A 19,862-nucleotide genomic window follows, 5' to 3' on the forward strand; every position below is an offset into this window, starting at 1 on the left:
TACGGATACTTCATGAACTCAAGTAGGAAACCCTGGAGGGAAGGTGATATTTCTTACATGGAACACTATTGAGAAAATTTAGAGAACTGGCATTGGATTACTGAAAAATTCTACTGCAGCCAATGTATAGTATTTTTCCCCTCACTCAGTTTGTGAGTGAAACAGTAAAGAAAAAGACTAATATTGGTACAAGGTACCCTCCACCACACACTATGAAATGGCTTGCGGAGTATGTATGTAGGTGTAGATTCAGTGTGATAGAGATAATGTGAATGGACATTCTGTGGCAAATTCAATTTCACTAGAGACATCATATAACATTTTAAAGGGATAGCCCTCTTTAAAAATTTCAAAAAATCAATTTTTTTGCTTGAAATGTTCTCTGGGGTATCTACTTTATTGTAATGTTCATCTTAAGTTCACCAGAAACAGAAACTCCATTACATGCAGATTCATGAAGATGATATGTGAAAAAAATTATAGACATTGTGGCCAGTGTGACAGCATGTAACATCAGGACAACTTAACAGGCATTATGGAAATTATGAACATGCTTGAACTTGAGATCAGACCGGACTGATACATCTTCCGCACAGAAGTGGACGAAAAGCATAGTGAGCAAACAGAGCAGCAGATGACAGAAGTTGCCAAAGAGGCCTGCAGCACCGCATGGCCAAGAAAAAGACAGAGAAAGATCTCTTTCTGCATCTGGACGGAATACTGTATGGACCAGTGATCACTGACTAAGGGTATGTTTAAATTAACTGCAAAAAATATAACTCAAAACTTTTAACATATTTTTCTCAAAACAGATTCTTACAAATCAATGGGAGGCATAACTTGAGAAAGATACATACAATTTTGATCAGAATACGATGCCAGCAGTGGCATTCTAAATTGAATTTTCTGTGAATGTGCTTAGCCATTTTGTGATATCTTCAAAAGTCTGTTTTTGATGTAAACTTTTGTCTTGATATTCTGAGCAAAGAAAGTTTCAATAATTACGATTCTGTTAAAGCTTAATATTTTTCAAGTGACTTTTGTTTTAACACATTACCATTTTGTTCAAACTTAATATTTTTCATTTATCCTATTTATACTGACAGAAAGTATATTGAGAATGAATTTTAGAAAATTATTTTGTTACAGGTCCAATAGGAGGGCTTTGGGAATTCCCATTGATGACTAATGTTCCAGCTGCAAGGAGTCCTTCCATCTGGTTGCAGGGAGCATCCAATGTGGACACAAAAATGTGTGAGGAATAAAATTATATTATCAGATATAGCATTACTTGTTATTAAAAAAAAAAAAACCTTACCTATTTTTCTTATGTTCAAAGAGGACTACCCCCTTAAGGCAAATGCCAGGATAGTTCCTTCCAGAGTTGAGTCCCACATATTGTTCCCGTGTTGTCACCTAGCTCATGGAATCCCTCACAATGGCCTGACCATCAAATCACCTATTTCCAACTGCAACCCCCCCTCCCCCTTCATAATGACCTCTATCTGTTCAAATTGTCAATCCATAGCCCTCACCAACCTAGTCCTGAAAAACTTTACAACTCAGGGACAAACCTCCTTGCAATACCTCCTCTCTAGCCATAAAATTCTCCTGCTCTGCAATCCCAAATCCGTGCCTGTCATATATTGAAGACACCAACCATTTCCTCTACCCCCACAGGGGTCACCAATTTTTGGAGAGTACATGCTTGGCTACCACAGGGCCCCAGCCATTGCAGTACTGTTTCGTCTTTCTGTGCTGCGAACCTACACTTCGTCTATCTCTTACCTCCTTTGACTCTTGACCGAAGAGTCCTTTTAGTGCAGACCCTATTTGGGGGTCTGGGGCATGGGGACTCCCAGCAATAGTTTACTGGCCAGGTAGCTGTTGCTGTGGCTGAGTGGTACCCATGGGGAGACCCCATTCAGAGTGAGTGGCACTATGGCGGATAGTTTGCACATGAAGCCACTTAAACTTTCTCCCACTGGAGGTCACACAGCCCCTGCAGTCTCTTCAAATAGGAAGGTCTTGTATGATGCAACAAAATATGAAAGTATGATTCCAACACATACCCTTTCCTTGCCACTCCATGGGAACAACTCAGGACTAAACGACAAGGAGCGTAATCAACCCCTTTCCCCCACCCCCAAATCAGGACCAATTGGGACGCCTTTTTGGCCACAAAGTCTTTATTTTCTTGTGGAAAACATTGAAGACAAATATGGGGAATCATAGCCATCCCTAAGATGAAGGGTGGTTCCCTCCTCATGAAAACGCCATCTCCTGCCCAGTCACATGTGCTGCTGTCTTGTGAAAAGTTGGGTGACATTCACATGACCGTCATTCCCCACAAGAGTCTCAATATGATCCAGAGCATCATATTTCACCCTGATCTTCTACAACCTGATGATGAGCTGTGGGCCACCTTAGAGCGAAGGGGTGTGCACCTCATCCATTGTGTCCATAGGGGACCAAAGAAAAAGAGAGTTGCTACTGGAGCTTTCCTCTTGGCTTTTGATGATGATACATTGCCTGAGAAGGTCAAGATGATGGTCTACCGGTGTGATGTGAAACCCGATGTTCCTCCTCCTATGAGGTAATTCAGGTGTATGAAGTTCAAACATGTGTCTTTTTGTTGCACTGCTACCTCCGCCTGCAGGGATTGTGAATGTCTGCTGCACATGAACGTTCCTTGTGAGCTCTGTGTCAACTGTGGTGAGCTCCACTCTCCCTGCTCAACATATTGCTCATTTTTTAAGCATGAGAAGAAAATCGAGAAGTATACGGCGTTGGACAAGCTCACATATCAAGAGGCCACAGAAAGGTATGAACGTCTTAATCCCAGACAAATGACACAATCTTACATTACAGCTGCAATGTCATTGCCTTCTCTGTCATGGTGCCTTCCTCTGTTGTGCCTCTTACACCTCTTACAGTGGGTGCTCAGAGCCACCTGCTGATACTTGCTCCCCAGGTGGTTCGGGGGTCCTTCTAGTGCATCCACCACACCCACTTCTGGTGCATTGGCTCCCCACGTGCAGGGGGCACCAGTCCCCATCCCCCATCTGGAGGCACCTTATCCTCCTCCAGCTTCTCTAGCAAGGAAGATGTCCCTTGGGGCTCTTCCCTCCACGGTTCCTGCTGGTCGACAGCCAGACTGCAGGCAATGGATGAAGAAACAACAGGCTGCTGGCTGTCAGATTTATTCTTCATCTGTCACTGAAACCAATTCAGGAAAACCTTCTCAGTCCTCATCTTCTAAGGAAAAGTAGGACAAAAATAAGTCCTCAAAGCTGAAGGAAACTCCAGTGGTCCCCATGCCACTGGACTCTGCATGTGTAGTGCCAAGTGGAGATCCTGGTGGCTCCTGAGGCACCAGATGTCCCGAGGCAATGTGCCACAGAAAACAAAACCTATGTCAATGGATCCCCTGATGGCTCAACTAGTGGACTCTGGGTCATAACCTGCCCCCCCCCCCCCCCCCTCCGGTTGCTTCACGACCCCAAAGTAATCAGACAGTCGTATCCTCAAGTGGAAGTGGAATTGTAAGAGATTTCTCCACCACCTGGTTGAGCTACGGCAGCTTTAAAGCACATACTCTGCATTCTGTATTACCATCCAGGAAACATTGATTCCAGCAACTCGGACCCTTGCCCTTTGTGGATACCGAGGTTATTTTAAGAACTGTACTGACTATGAGAGGGTGTTGCATGGAGTTTGTACATATGTGCTGACTCTATATGACCTATGTGACCTTGTGCCTCTTGATACACCATTGGAAGCTCTGGCTGTTTGGGTATGTGGACATCAGAATTTTATCCTCTGTAATATTTATCTTCCTCCCAGTGATGTCATGTGCAGGATGGACTGTCTGTATTACTCTCTCAGCTCTTCTCACCTTCCCTATTCGTGGGTGACTTCAGTGCACATAACCCTTTGTGGGGTGGAACAGTGATCATTGGCTGTGGTAAAGACATTGAAACATTACTGGCACAGCTTGATCTTTGCCTCTTGAACTCTAGTGCTCCCATACACTTTAATGTGCCACATGCAATTTATTTGTCCATTTATATCTCCTTTTGCAGCCCTGGTCTTCTATCATCTGTCCACTGGAGAGTCCATGATGACCTGTGTGGTAGTAACCACTTCCTGATCTTCGTGTCCCTACTTCAGTGTTGCTCCCCTGGATGCCTGTCCAGATGAGTTCTGTGTAATGCTGACTGGGATGGGTTCACCTCTGTTGTCCTTAGCTTCCCACTGTAAGCCAGTGTTGATGCAGCTGTTCTGCATATGGTGGCAACCATTCTTTTAGCAGCCAACCAAGCCACCCCCTCTTCCTTGGGATCACCCCATTGGAAGACGGCACCCTGGTGGACCCCAGAGATTGCTGTGGCAATCAGAGATCATAGGCAGGCTCTCCAATGACCTAAGTGGCATCCTTCATTGGAGCACATCATTGCCTTTAAACAGATCAGTGCCCGTGTCCACTATCTCATCAAATGATGAAAGCAAGAATCCTGGGAATGGTGTGTTTCCACCACTGGATCATGTGCCTCTCCATCACAGATATGAGCAAAGATCAGATGACTCTACAGCTTCCAGTCCCCTCCAGGTGTACCAAGTATTTCCTTAGATGGTGCCATTTATACTGATCCAGACACTGTTGCTGAGCATTTTGCTGAGTATTACGCTCAGGTATCTGCATCTGATAACTATGACTCCACCTTTTGTTTCATAAAACAATGACAGAGGTGAATGCGCTTATCTTTTACTACCCGCCACTTGGAGCCATATAATGCTCGATTCAGTGAATGGGAAATCTCCAGTGCCCTAGCCCATTGCCTTGATACGCTCCCAGGATGCAACTTCATCCACAACTAAATGCTGAAACGTCTCTCAGTGGACTGTGAGCATCACATCCTCTCCCTCTTCAATTGGATCTGAAATGAAGGTGAATTCATTTCTCAATGGCGAGACAGTGTGATAGTTCTGGTACTGAAACTGGGTAAGAGCCCCCTCAAGATGGACAGTTATCACCCAATCAGCTCTACTGACATTCTCTGTAAGTTGTTGAATGCATGGTGAGCTAGCTGCTGTGTTGGCTGCTTGGCTCCTGGGAACTTTTGACTGCATCTCAGGGTGATTTTTGAAAAGGCTGCTCCTCTGCTGATAATTTGGTTCACTTTGAATCCACCATCCAGATGGCCTTTGCACATCGCCATGAACTCATTGCTGTCTTTTTTTACCTACAGAAGGCTTATGACAAGACAAGGCATCCCCACATCCTTACTATGTTACACGAGTGTGGTCTGCAGGGTCCACTCCCAGTTTTCTTCAAGAACTTCCTGTCACACTCTATGTTCTGGGTTCAAGTGGGTTCTTCACTCAGTACCCCCAATATCCAAGAGGACGGGCTCATGCAGGGCTCTGTACTGAGTGTCCCCCTCTTTCTGGTGGCCATCAATAGTCTAGAGGCACCTGTGGGGTTTTCGGTATCGCCCTCCTTATACGCTGATGATCTTTGTTTTATTATTGCTTCTCTAGTATGGTTGTTGCTGAGGGTCAGCTACAGGGTCACATACAAAAGGTGCACTCATGGGTTCTCACCCAAGGCTTTCCATTTTCAGCCGCCAAGAGTCATGTCATGTGCTTCTGTCACCAAGTGGATGTTGAACCCTAATGTTTCTAAGACACCCATACAGAAGCTCAGAAATTTACCCTTGCAAATCCACACACCAGAAAATAACTGGCACTATCCCTCTGGTCGCTGTTGGATCATGTAATGTACATAGAAATGAAGAAGCCTTATGGGCTTCAGTGCATGATGGCCTTGCCTTTCTGTCAATCCACAATCTGTCACAGGCTGCCCTCATCCATTCAAAGAAAAGAGGAAGACAAAAGAAAAATATGCAAATAGTCTTCATAGTCCAGTGAAACATGTACGGATTCAGGATGTATGTGAAAGAAATTTACTTTTTTGTTCTGGGAAGATCCACCTGCCTTTATTTACCAACAAGCAATTTTAGACTTATTGAATCCCTTGTACTAGATGGATAAAGCATCCACTGAAATGCTGATCACACCAAGGAAACACAAAGGATATGCCTATCAACAATAGTACATACTAAATGCTCCAGTCACATTAATGTGATGATAATGATGATGATGATGATGATGTTTGGTTTGTGGAGCACTCAACTGTGGGGTCATCAGCACCCGTACGAAGTCCCAATATTCACACAGTCCAATTTTTACTCAATTCAATCTAGCAACTGTCATGAATGATGATGATGGTGATGATGATATGATGAGGACAACACAAACACCCAGTCTCCAGGCAGAGAAAATCCCCATCCTGGCTGAAAATCGAACCCGGGAGCCCGTGGTCCAGAGGCAGCAGTGCTAGCGACTAGACTACGAGCTGTGGACGTCACATTAATGTGGCCACCATCTATGTTTGACATCAATATGAAATAACCACTCACATATGGCAGATGACAGCACTAGCAGTGAGGACAATATGAAGCGTGTTTGGGGGGACACAGAAAACAGTGCAGTCATTGTTGTAATGTGAAAATGAAGTAATTTATCTGACATCCAAAAGGGCGTGATGACTGGCTTTTGGACCAAGATCAGAAGCATTTCTGAAAAGTCTAAGTTTTTAAACTGTTGTGTGCTACCACGGCTAAAGTATACCTTGCATGGCAAAATGGTGCTAACTATAACTGGTGCACAACAAGCAATAGATGACAGGGCTGAATGACAGCTGTGGAGATGTGTATGAGTGAATAGACATGCAACTGTTGAGCAACTGACCACCCAGGTGAATCAAGATGCTACCAACAGTGTCTCCTCAATGACTGTTCAGTGAACATTGCTGTGTATGGGCCTCTGCAGCAGGCACCTGGTTCAGGCACCCATGCTGACTGCTGTACATTGGCAATGAAGTCTGGAATTTGCACGCCAGTACTGTAACTGAACATCCACTGAGTGGTGGCAGGTGCCCTCTCCAGATAAATCACATTTTTATGGTCCATTGGGACAGAAAGCAAACACCCTGCAACAATTGACAGAAGGATCCAGGCTAGAGGAGGGAGTGTTATGGTCTGGAGAATGTTTTCATGGCATACCCTGAGTAATTCTGGAAGGCACAATGGGCAAAATAGTATGCACCTATCCTTGAGGACCATGTCCACCACTACATGAAGTTTGTTTTCTCTCAGCACAGTGGCATCTACCAGAAGGACACTGCAAAGTGTCACACAGCTCGCAGTGTACATGTGTGGCTCAAAGAGCACCATGATGAGTTTACCATACTTCCCTGCTCACCAAAACCCCTTGGATTAAAACCCAATCGAGAATCTGTGGGACCACCTTGATAGGGCTGTTTGCACTATGGATCTGCAACCAAGAAACCTAGCTGGCCACAGCATAGCTCCACATTGCTGTCAGTACCTTACAGATCCTCACTGACTTTCTTCCTGCCTATCTCATTGCAGTACACTCTGCAAAAGGTGTTTATTCAGGCTTTTGATAGGTGCTCACATTAATATGACCAGACAATGTACTTCCTCCCTAAAATCGACTTGTGATAGTGTAAAAATATGCTTCTTTTATCTGCCCCCTACCCCCCTCACCATCATTCACTGAGAGGCAGCTAGGTTGTCGATTTCAGTAATATTATCTGCATACTTGTCATCCCATGAGGCATTGCTGCTGCGTGGCAAAAGATTGCTTGCTAGCCTCAATACATGGTTCTGATATTGAGTGTGTTCTGTAAGCTCATTGGCACTCATGCCCATAAAATAACCCCCATCCCCTCTTCCCCCCCCCCCCCCCCCTCCCCACACACACACACAATACTCTTTCACATTCATACTGACTTTTTTCTGCCCATTCTTTCAGCTTCATTGTAGCAACTGCCATGACAATTAATATTAGTGAGACAAGATAAAAAAACTAAAACTACAAAATTTTTCGCAGATAAAGAGCATCAAACTAGCATTTATACTGTAGACATCGTACTGTTAACAGCAACAGCAAACAAAATTATGCTTGAAAAGCTCCCCAGTTGTGTGCTAGCCAAGGTGAGCCAAGGTGACTGACGGTCAAGCACTTGCTCCATCCTTCCAAACCCACGGACCGCACCACAGTGCATATGGCCGCAGATACACAAGGTGCCAGAGACATTGATCAGCCACCGATCAATGTCTCTGGCACCTTGTGTATCTGTAGCTGCATGCGTTGTGGTGCAGTCCGTGGGTTGAAAAGGACAGAGCAAGTTCTGGATCATCAGTCACCTCGGCTCACACTGAAGATGGCTGAATGGTATACAGCAGAAATATTAGAAGAAGACATTGAATTTATGTGGCTGCACACCCAAAATTTTATGGAACAATTTTTGTGCCACAAAAATATGAAGATGCACATCTCGTATATGATGTCCCTCAAAGCAGTTCTTGTAGCACACCGGATTCTTCAGAAGATGCAATCAGGATAACTGTAATTATAAGTGAACGCATGGATAGCTAATTTACTTCAAATAAGTCCTGGGATGCCTTTATTATATCTTTGTTAGCAAGTGCTGTAAAACAATATCAGTTTAATGGTATGAAATGAGTCATTGTAAAAAGTTAATACATTTTGAGAGCTTGAGCATGGTAAAGCTAACTATCCCAAAAGAAGAGGCTCCAACTAAATCCTGTCCCTGACTGGCAAGACTGGGGTGCAGCCAAAATCTCTTGTGTACCTCATTAAACTCTGTAGCTCTTCATACATTTTCAGTAACTTAACAATATTCATTTACCTTCTGAATTAACCGGTTTAATGTAGAGCAACATTATCATATTAAGGCGCTGATGACCCCTAGGCTCCTCCTAGTATTTTCTATGTCCTAAGTGGACTTTAATAGTTAGTACTTAATAAAGGAAATTCTGAGTTTTGCTACACAACACTTGTGGTTCCCCTATGTATTGACTGCCAAGCAAGATTACCTCTCAGGGCTTGCATATGTCTCCCCTCTGCTATGATTCACTACCATGCCATATAGTCCACTCACCACCACTACCTCCTTGGAAACCAGCTTTCTACTCACTGCCATCATATTCTGCAGTGCTACTAAAGGCAGTGAATTACTTATGTCATAAGCCAAGTTCTAGCAAACATAAAATTTAGAAAATGAAATACATTCCAAAACAGGAGGAACCTCCCACATCCCCTCTGATGTTTTCTTTTCAAAATTCATATTTTTTGAAACAAAATTTCAATTTTGAAAATGACATGAGTCATGGTATTATGGCTTGTGGGGGGTAGCCTCTACAATTGGTTCTTACTTCTTCCTGTGCAGTAAACTTAGGCTTTCGCCAGACGTCAAAAACAGATATAGAATCTCATAATGATCTACCATAAACAATTTTTTTTTCATTAAATGGTCTCATTGGAGATTTACCAAAAAGAAACTGATTTTACAAGTTAATATAAACCACACTGATTTTCAGTTCCTTATTATCCATATGAATTCTCATTCTATTTCTGATGCTCTTGTACTAGCTACTATCTACACCCATTACCATTTTTAGTATGATAAACAACGAACACAAAGTAATATAGAAAATGCCATACTTTACATTCAGCTTTAAAGACAATGAAGACAAAATTGAAATATTCTCTTCAGAGTTTTTTGATGGTAATCATTAGTGAGCTATCTCTTCATACACTAATTTGTACATAGAAAATTAAACATTTCACTCACATTGTTTGACTGCTTGGTTACCTTTCTATAGAAATCCTTAACTGCATTCTTTAACACTTAAGTGTTACATAAATGGAAATATAAAAGTATTTCACGTGCAAAAGATGGAAATTTTCTTATCGTTATGATAAAACATAACTGAAGATGTTATTAGCAACTGAGGAAAACGGCTGCAAATATTAACATTAATAAAGACAGGTGCCTTTATAAACAACACATAATGGCCCCAGATGTTCAATTACACTACACACAGTATATTTATTCTACTTTTACTCTATAACAGCACCTGGCTGTCCATCAGAACACTTTTAACAAACATTTATGACATGAGTGTCATTCTTTTATAGCATGCACCACTGAGACATTCTATTTGTTTAAACATTGAAACAATGTTTCACTTGTTATTGAATCTGCATATCCTGAGTGCTGTGGTCCCATTATGCTTCATTATTCCCAACTGTCATGCATTTTCCAACTGTGTCTTTTTCCTTGCTGTCTGGGCTCTGGTTTTGCCTTTCAGCTCTACATCTGCATCTACATCTACATCCATACTCTGCAAGCCACTTGACGGTGTGTTGCGGAGGGTACCTTGAGTACCTCTATCGGTTCTGCCTTCTATTCCAGTCTCATATTGTTCGTGGAAAGAAGGATTGTCGGTACACCTCTGTATGGGCTCTAATCTCTCTGATTTTATCCTCATGGTCTCTTCGCGAGATATACGTAGGAGGGAGCAATATACTGCTTGACTCCTCGATGAAGGTATGTTCTCGAAGCTTCAACAAAAGCCCGTACCGAGCTACTGAGTGTCTCTCCTGCAGAGTCATCCACTGGAGTTTATCTGTCATCTCCGTAATGCTTTCACAATTATTAAATGATTCTGTAACAAAGCGTGCTGCTCTCCGTTGGATCTTCTCTATCTCTTCTATCAACCCTATCTGGTACAGATCCCACACTGCTGAGCAGTTTTCAAGCAGTGGGTGAACAAGTGTACTGTAACCTACTTCCTTTGTTTTCGGATTGCATTTCCTTAGGATTCTTCCAATGAATCTCAGTCTGGCATCTGCTTTACCGACGATCAACTTTATATGATCATTCCATTTTAAATCACTCCTAATGCGTACTCCCAGATAATTTATGGAATTAACTGCTTCTACTTGCTGACCTGCTATATTGTAGCTAAATGATAAGGGATCTTTCTTTCTATGTATTCGCAGCACATTACACTTGTCTACATTGAGATTCAGTTGCCATTCCGTGCTCCATGCGTCAATTCGTTGCAGATCCTCCTGCATTTCAGTACAATTTTCCATTGTTACAACCTCTCGATATACCACAGCATCATCCGCAAAAAGCCTCAATGAACTTCCGATGTCATCCAAAAGGTCATTTATGTATATTGTGAATAGCAACGGTCCTACGACACTCCCCTGCAGCACACCTGAAACCACTCTTACTTCGGAAGACTTCTCTCCATTGAGAATGACATGCTGCGTTCTGTTACCTAGGAACTCTTCAATCCAATCACACAATTGGTCTGTTAGTCCATATGCTCTTACTTTGTTAATTAAATGACTGTGGGGAACTGTATCGAATGCCTTGTGGAAGTCAAGAAACACGGCATCTACCTGGGAACCCGTGTCTATGGCCCTCTGAGTCTCGTGGACGAATAGCGCGAGCTGGGTTTCACACGATCGTCTTTTTCGAAACCCATGTTGATTCCTACAGAGTAGATTTCCAGTCTCCAGAAAAGTCATTATACTCAAACATAATGTTGTTGTTGTTGTGGTCTTCAGTCCTGAGACTGGTTTGATGCAGCTCTCCATGCTACTCTATTCTGTGCAAGCTTCTTCATCTCCCAGTACCTACTGCAGCCTACATCCTTCTGAATTTGCTTAGTGTATTCATCTCTTGGTCTCCCTCTATGATTTTTAACCTCCACGCTGCCCTCCAATACTAAATTGAGGCTCCCTTGATGCCTCAGAATGTGTCCTAACAACGGATCCCCTGCTCTAGTCAAGTTGTGCCATAAAATCCTCTTCTCCCCATTATTCTATTCAGTACTACCTCATTAGTCATATGATCTACCCATCTAATCTTCAGCATTCTTCTGTAGCACCACATTTCGAAAGCTTCTACTCTCTTTCTGTCTAAGCTATTTATCGTCCACGTTTCACTTCCATACATGGCTACACTCCGTACAAATACTTTCAGAAACGACTTCCTGACATTTAAATCTATACCCGATGTTAACAAATTTTTATTCTTCAGAAACGCTTTCCTTGCCATTGCCATTCTACATTTTATATCCTCTCTACTTCGACCATCATCAGTTATTTTGCTCCCCAAATAGCAAAACTCCTTTACTACTTTATGTGTCTCATTTCCTAATCTAATTCCCTCAGCATCACCCGATTTAATTCGAATACATTCCATTATCCTCGATTCACTTCTGTTGATGTTCATCTTAGACCCTCCTTTCAAGACACTGTCCATTCTGTTCAGCTGCTCTTCCAAGTCCTTTGCTGTCTCTGACAGAATTACAATGTCATCGGCGAACCTCAAAGTTTTTATTTCTTCTCCGTGGATTTTAATACCTACTCCGAACTTTTCTTTTGATAATACGTGTTCCAAAATTCTGCAACTGATCGACGTTAGAGATATAGGTCTATAGTTCTGCACATCTGTTCAATGTACCTTCTTGAAAATGGGGATGACCTGTGCCTTTTTCCAATCCTTTGGAACGCTATGCTCTTCTAGAGACCTACGGTACACCGCTGCAAGAAGGGGGGTAAGTTCCTTCGCGTACTCTGTGTAAAATCGAACTGGTATCCCATCAGGTCCAGCAGCCTTTCCTCTTTTGAGTGATTTTAATTGTTTCTCTATCCCTCTGTCATCTATTTCGATATCTAACATTTTGTCATCTGTGCGACAATCTAGAGAAGGAACTATAGTGCAGTCTTCCTCTGTGAAACAGCTCTGGAAAAAGACATTTAGTATTTTGGCCTTTAGTCTGTCATCCTCTGTTTCAGTACCATTTTGGTCACAGAGTGTCTGGACATTTTGTTTTGATCCACCTACCGCTTTGACGTAAGACCAAAATTTCTTAAGATTTTCTGCCAAGTCAGTACATAGAACTTTACTTTCGAATTCATTGAACACCTCTTGCATAGCCCTCCTCACACTACATTTCGCTTCGCGTAATTTTTGTTTGTCTGCAAGGCTTTGGCTATGTTTATGTTTGCTGTGAAGTTCCCTTTGCTTCCGCAGCAGTTTTCTAACTCGGTTGTTGTACCACGGTGGCTCTTTTCCATCTCTTACGATCTTGCTTGGCACGTACTCATCTAATGCATATTGTACGATGACTTTGAACTTTGTCCACTGATCCTCAACACTATCTGTACTTGAGACAAAACTTTTGTGTTGAGCTGTCAGGTACTCTGAAATCTGCTTTTTGTCACTTTTGCTAAACAGAAAAATCTTTCTACCTTTTTTAACATTTCTATTTACGGCTGAAATCATCGATGCAGTAACCGCTTTATGATCACTGATTCCATGTTCTGCGTAAACTGTTTCAAATAGTTTGGGTCTGTTTGTCACCAGAAGGTCTAATATGTTATGGCCACGAGTCGGTTCTCTGTTTAACTGCTCAAGGTAGTTTTCAGATAAAGCACTTAAAAAAAAATTTAACGGAATCTTTGCCCCTGCCACCCGTTATGAACGTTTGAGTCTCCCAGTCTATATCCGGCAAATTAAAATCTCCACCCAGAACTATAACATGGTGGGGAAATCTACTCGAAATATTTTCCAAATTATCCTTCAGGTGCTCAGATACAACAGCTGCTGAGCCAGGGGGCCTATAGAGAGATCCAATTACCATGTCTGAGCCTGCTTTAACCATGACCTTCACACAAATTATTTCACATTTCGGATCTCCGTCAATTTCCTTTGATACTATTGCACTTCTTATCGCTATAAACATGCCTCCCCCTTCACTGTCCAGCCTGTCTCTGCGGTTTACATTCCAATCTGAGTTCAGAATTTCGTTTCTGTTTACATCTGATTTCAGCCAACTTTCTGTCCCTAGTACTATGTGGGCCTTGTGACCGTGTATTAATGAGAGCAGTTCTGGGACCTTTCTATAGACGCTCCTGCAATTATTGTTATTCCCTGTTGCATTTTGCCTACTCCTACCTTGCCGCATCTCAGGAGGCGTCTTGCCGGGCCTAGGGAGGGAATTCTCTAACCTAAAAAACCCACATGTGCACTCCACACGTACTCCGCTACCCTTGTAGCCACTTCCTGTGTGTAGTGCATGCCTGACCTGTTCAGGGGGATCCTACATTTCTCCACCCAATAGCGGAGGTCGAGAAATTTGCACCCCAGATCTCCCTGGTTACAACATCTTAGCATTTCTTTGCATGTCAGCCTTGACATCTGGATGCCACCTTCTGAGTAGCCATTAGCACCAGACTGGGCTTGACATCTGGATGCTACCCTCTGAGAGGCCATTAGCACCGGACTGCCCATCTGCCCTTGCACTTTAAAAACCACACCAGACATTAGCTTCCACTTGATTCTGTATCTACATGGCCGTTCAACTCAGGTGGGCCTCTTGTATGTTGACCAAACATTTCATAAATCATGTTACGCACAAGTTCTCGACATTAGTTGCCTGCTGCCAATAACATACCCCATTCTACGAGGGTGGTCCCATAAGTACCCGACCTGACCGAGAGATGGCAGTCGTTGTTGAAAAATATCTCTGGATTAGAAAGTATACAATCTATGAAGCATATGTTTCAAGTTTGAATACACAACATTGTTTAATATTTGTTTGGCAGCCAACAGTAGTCAACGTTGTGAGTGAACTTGTGAAAATGAAGAAAATTGGTCATTGATATGTGATACAATTTTTTTAAGTTTTTATTTTATTTATTTATTAATTGAAGAACTCAGTGCAACCAATATTAAAGCTGACCTAGATTCTACTTTGGAAGAGTCTGTTCTTTCATTGACAACAGTAAGATATTGGGTAGCTGAGTTTAAACAAGGCCATATGAGCTGCCAGGATGAGCATCGCAGTGGTCGACCAAATGAGGTGACAACTTCAGAAATGGTAAAAGAATTCACAAACTGGTACTGGATGATCATTGACTGAAAGTGCACAAGGTAGCAGACATAGCAGGCATTTCAAAAAGTGTGGTACATTGCATATTATCTGAAAATTTGGGTATGAGATTATTGTGTGCCGCATTTGCTCACACTACAGCAAAAACAGTGTTGCAAAGATGTTTAAATTGAGTGTTTAGTGAAGTTTCGCAGCAACAAACCTGATTTTTTGTGCTGTTTCATAACCATGGGTGGAACATGGGTCCACCACTTCACTCACAAGACAAAAGAACAATCAAAAGCACGACCGCTACGGTCGCAGGTTCGAATCCTGCCTCGGGCATGGATGTGTGTGATGTCCTTAGGTTAGTTAGGTTTAAGTAGTTTAAAGTTCTAGGGGACTTATGACCACAGCAGTTGAGTCCCATAGTGCTCAGAGCCATTTGAACCATTTGAACAATCAAAATAATGGACACAAATTTGAGAACCGGCTCCAAAGAAGATGAAGACCGTTTCATTTTCAGGCCAGATCATGGTGTATTTTTTTTGTCATGTGCATGGGATAATTTTCATTGACTACCTTGAAAAAGGAAAAACTACCAACAGTGAGTATTATGCGAACTTATTGCAATGTTTGGGCAAAGAAATCAAGCAAAAATGGTCGCATTTAGCCAGGAAGAAAGTGTTCTTTCTTCAGGACAATGCACCAGCTCAGAAGCCCATGATTGCAATGGCCAAAATTAATGAATTAAATTTTGAATTGCTACCTCATGCAGCCTGTTTGCCAGATTTAGTCCCCTCGGATTATTTTCTGTTGCCAAACTTGAAGAAATGGCTCGGTGGTCAAAGATTTTCAACAAATGAAGAGGTATCAAACTTATTGAACATCGCTGGGAAAAGTGTATAGAGCTGAAAGGAGATTATGTTGAAAAATAAATACTTTTTTTCCCAAATTTTTGTGTTTTCTTTTTTGGGTCAGGTACTTATGGGACCTTTGTTTAATACTTCATTCTTAAACCATCTTTCATTTATTCACAAAGGAGATGCTTCTTTCAGTACCCTGTATTCAGGATTGTCATAGCCAAACAGCCTTTCCCTAATTACCAAGGTATTTTTTAACATTGAACATGTAATATGTGCCTTTTACTCACTGGAATTCAGGATGTGATTCTTCTACTGCATTTGAATGGGATGCTCTGGTCACCACACACTGCTGTTCAAAATTCTTGTAATGTATCTTTACCTGGTTCCTAACAAGGAATGATTTTTCATCATTTTCCATTAAGCTTGTACATTTTGAATACACATTCTGTTGCTTCCAAAGCCAGTTCTTTAACCATCCGTTTACAGCTACATAATTTGCTTTTATTTTTTAAGTAATGTAGCGTACCTTCTTATCATTTTTCATTGCATTTGTATTGTTTGAAAACACTTTCTGGTAATTCAGAATCAAATTCTTTAACCCTTCATTCATAACTTTGTTACTTTTATTAATTCCCTTTACTTTAACTCTCAATTCACAGTTTGCTAGTATTGTTTCAACATTGCTTCGAATACTATTTGCTTTCTGTGATTTTACTGATATTTACTGGATTTGTATTGAAAAAAATTCACTCATCATTGTCTCGCAGAATTGATGTAGCACTTCTTTGCAAGGACCATTAATGTTTACTAACTTTTTTATTACTCTCTGTACCATTTGCCTTAATGATCACACTACTCTTTTCAAAACTCAAGCCGTCAGTGTGCTGTACCAACAGATCCTTTCCTTTAATAAAACTGATACATTGGTCTGCCACCACCTTGTCAATTATTCTCACTACTTTTTCTTTATTCACACTACTTGCTAACTTATTCCCCGTAGCCTTACCAAGAATTGGCATTGTTAGTTTTTGGAATGACTTTCCCTATGTCGTCAAACTTTTGCTTAGTTTTCCCAAAAAGTTCTTCCATTTTATTGTTAGTTGCCTCATTAATTTTTTTCATGTTAACAAATTCATCCCTACATATTTGGTTGGTCCCTAGAACACTTGTTACACCTTCATCTACATGCATAATCCACAAGCCACCACATGGTGTATGGCAGTGGGTATCCTGCACCACTGTTATAACGTCAAGTTTAACACATATATTTCAGAACAACACAACACATATAAGTCACAGAGTAAGTTGACAAGTAAGAGATGTGTACACGTTAGCATTCGAATGAGCACTGAGTCCCAGTCTAGCGGCCGCTGCTCGGCAGGCCGCTTAGGTGGCGCAGCTGCTGCATGGCTGGCAGACAGCGCCGCACGTAGAGGATGCGCATAATTGCGCGGCGGCGCTTTGAATGATCAGCAAGTCACAACACTTTTCCCCCCTTTGAAATTGTTGCACTGGTCTTGATGGAGGTGTCCTGGAGATGGCTAACGTCCATAGGCATTGTTTGACTCGCCGTAAAGTCTCGAGGAGGAGGCTTCCCATACGGACGGAAGTGTCCCCGATGATAACGTGTCGAGATGACAGGAGACGTAGGGGTCGAATCTGCTGGGGCCCCATGCACCAATCTGCCCATTGCGGCAAGTCCAGTTGATATCACAGGAGGCATGGGCGATGTGTCGGCGTCTGTTGGAGGAGGAGGCGAGTAGATTTGCTCTGACAGAGGATGGTCATCTGGTTCCTGCATGGGCACGTCTCCTGGTGGCGTCCGTTCTTGTGCTGGCATCATGATGACGGTGAGAGGGCTGCGTTGTGAGTATTGAGAGATGCCAAGATCCCGAGCGTCAGGTAGAGCCAAAGGGGGTGTAGCAGCATTCGGAACAGGCGTTGCTGGCACACGAGGCCGAAGCTGGTCCGAATGACGCACTGCAACACCCGTGTCCGTCTGGATTTCATACAGGCGTCTGCCACGGTGTCTTAAGATGTAGCCCGGGCTCCATTTTGGCCACCTGCCATATCCCCGTACCCAGACGAGGTCGTCGGCGGTGAACCGGCCAAGTGAAGGCACCCGCGGCCAGGAGGTGGAAGGACGCAGAAGATGAAGTAGCATGCGGGGCTGTCGGCCATGTAAGAGCTCAGCCGGGCTGTGGTCGCCCATGGGGGTGAAACGGTAAGACGCCAGAAACTGGAGAAGCGCATCATCAGCAGCAGAACAAGTCAGAATTTTCCGAATCTGAGCCTTAAATGTGCGGACCAGTCGTTCAGCCTCACCGTTGGATTGTGGATGGAATGGCGGGGCTTTGACATGAATAACGCCGTGACGAGCACAAAAATCTGCAAATTTGGAAGAGGCAAATTGCGGACCATTATCAGTAACAAGAGTAGAGGGGAGGCCTTCCAAAGAAAAAATGCGGGCGAGAGCACTGGTGGTTGCCGCGGTGGTAGGTGACGTGCAACGGACAATGAAAGGAAAGTTAGAGTAGGCGTCAATTACGAGGAGCCAATAAGTACCTAAAAAGGGTCCCGCAAAATCAGCACGGTGACAAAGATGACTTTTGGGCAGCGGCCTGTGATGCACAAGGGCCACAGGCAGCGACAATGTGTGCTATTTCAGAGTCGATGCCGGGCCAGTACACATGACGGCGCGCCAGACATTTTGTGCGAGACACACCCCAGTGCCCTTGGTGAAGGAGGCGCAAGACCGAAGCACGCAAAGACGCAGGTACCACAACATGTGGCGAAGCATTGTCAGTGGAGAGGAGGATAACACCATCCCGAGCCGTGAGGTGGTAGCGCAAAGTCTAGTAGTTCCGCAACGGATCAGAAGTCTTAGTGGACGGGCGATCTGGCCAACCCTTCTGAATACAGCGTAAAACCCGGGAGAGGGTAGGGTCAGAACCCGTAGCAGCCACCAGCCTGTCCCCAGTGATGGGGAACCCGTCCACAACCCGCTGCTCGGCAACATCCAGTTGGAAACGCAAAAGTTCGTCCCTATCGAATGCCTGATCAGGACCCATGGGAAGGCGAGACAGAGCATCAGCATTTGCATGTTGAGCCATTGGCCAGAAATGAATCTCATAATTGAAACGATACAAGTAAAGAGCCCAACGCTGGAGGCGGTGTGCAGCCTTCTCGGGAAGTGACGTTGATGGATGAAACAAGGAAACAAGTGGTTTGTGATCCGTAACAAGATGAAATTTTGAGCCATAGAGAAAAACACCAAACTTATGAAGAGCATAAATAATGGCCAAAGCTTCTTTCTCAATTTGAGAATACTTTTGTTGGGCATTCGTCAGCGTTTTGGAGGCATAAGCAATGGGTTGTTCCGAACCGTCAGAAAAACGGTGCGCAAGGACTGCTCCGACCCCATATTGAGAGGCGTCTGTGGCAAGAACAAGATGTTGGCCAGGTCAATAAGTAGCCAGGCACTGGGCCTGTTTCAGCATAGTCTTCAATTTCTGGAAAGCCGCTTCGCATGACGCGGACCAGTGAAAAGGCACGTTTTTTATGCAACAGGCGATGCAACGGCTGAGCCACCGAAGCCGCAGATGGTAAAAACTTGTGATAGTATGCTATTTTCCCCAAGAAGACCTGCAGTTCCTTAACAGATGTAGGGCGAGGAAGGGCATCGATCGCAGCGACAGTTTGTTGAAGCGGACGAATACCATCCCGAGAGAGTTGAAACCCCAAGTATGTGATAGATGCCTGAAAAAATTGTGATTTCTGAAGATTACACTTAAGACCGGCAGTCTGTAAGACATGAAAAAGTGTGCGGAGATTTTGAAGATGTTCTTCAGTGGTGGAGCCAGTGACAACAATGTCGTCCATGTAATTGATACACCCAGGGACAGGAGCAATAATTGTTCCAAGAATCGCTGAAAGAGAGCAGGGGCGCTAGCAACCCCGAATGGCAAGCGTTGGTATTGATAGAGGCCGAAAGGCATGTTAAGGACCAGAAACTGCCGGGAAGCAGTGTCGAGAGGAAGTTGATGATAAGCTTCTGACAGGTCAATTTTAGAAAAATACTGGCCTCCAGCAAGTTTAGTGAACAGTTCTTCAGGACGGGGCATAGGGTAAGTGTCGA

The 19,862-nt window shown here is 43.3% G+C and overlaps 1 protein-coding gene across 1 annotated transcript in view; it reads right to left on the bottom strand.

Annotated features, from left to right (window-relative positions):
• Positions 1-19,862, bottom strand: part of LOC124554728 (venom acid phosphatase Acph-1-like) — a 265,787-nt gene that overhangs the window by 28,269 nt on the left and 217,656 nt on the right. The window lies entirely within an intron of this gene.

Source organism: Schistocerca americana, chromosome X (genome assembly GCF_021461395.2).
Source record: "Schistocerca americana isolate TAMUIC-IGC-003095 chromosome X, iqSchAmer2.1, whole genome shotgun sequence".
NCBI lineage: Eukaryota > Metazoa > Arthropoda > Insecta > Orthoptera > Acrididae > Schistocerca > Schistocerca americana.